Here is a 1096-nt window from a genome sequence, read left to right as displayed (position 1 = left end):
GTGTGTGTGTGTGTGTGTTTGTGAAAAGGAGGGGTGGGGAGATTATTGCTTTTGAGGAGGGTTTTTTGCGAGAGGCTTCGATCTTTGGTCTCTGCTGATCAGCGGCATTTTTCAAATGGGGCACTGCCTATTGCACACAGTGAGGCCCCGTGTCCATTGAATAGGACACCAACTGACCCGATTTCGTCCCTAGCTGAAATGGAGCGTCGTTTTTGTCCTAAGAAATAAGTTTAAAAAATCCGTTTGGCGGTGTCAACAGACTCAACAGGACACGTCCCGTCAAAAGACGTGTCGGTTGGAAGGTCGCTTGCTGCATTTTAGCCGGGCCGGGTGGTGACTCATCAGCCAGAGGCCGAGCCGGAGCTGAAAAAAAATTTCTAATTTCGAAATCGGATTAAAAGTTTAATGTCATATTCGTAATCAGCTTCTCAAAATTAGCAAAGTCTACTTGCAAACCACCTGGTTTAAATGCACATTAACAATTTCACCAAGTTTCCTATAAAATCTATAGGCCTACATTTCTTATTCCCGCCTTGGGTCCATTGACCAAAGATTCTCCACACTAGTTGTTGATTGACCTCTTGACTATTTATAGCCCCGTACCGAGGACACCGTCTTGGGACACATCCGAGGAATACGAAGGCCAGCTGGCCAACTACCCAACCTCCTAAAAAAACACAAAAAGGTTACAGAAAACTAAGAAGCACGTCTAATTTTTCAATCTTGGGAGATATAGGAGTTTCTGCACCAGCAAGACCAATGAGGGCAGTGGACATACTCTCTGGAAACCTGGTAGCTGCATAACAAAGAAAGTGTTGGATTGGAATCTACGGGGTAAAAGCTCAAGACGGTGGCCACGTGGAACCCAAAGAAGAGCCACAGAAAATGATGTACAGAAAGGTGGAAGTCGTGGAATAATATCAAGAGGCTGGCCCAGAGTTGAGCCCCAAAGACGTTGAACATTAGCCTGGCCTGGAAGTGATCTTATTTAGGTGGACTTGTAGACTAAAGAAAGGTGGAAAGTGTTTGTTCGTACCCATGCTCTGATGCAGGGTGAGAAAGGCAGTGATGATGATGAGGAGGAGCAGGAGGAGGA

Source organism: Aplysia californica, unplaced genomic scaffold (genome assembly GCF_000002075.1).
Source record: "Aplysia californica isolate F4 #8 unplaced genomic scaffold, AplCal3.0 scaffold00102, whole genome shotgun sequence".
NCBI lineage: Eukaryota > Metazoa > Mollusca > Gastropoda > Aplysiida > Aplysiidae > Aplysia > Aplysia californica.
The sequence above is the reverse complement of the archived record's forward strand: the minus strand, read 5'-3'. Positions refer to the sequence as shown.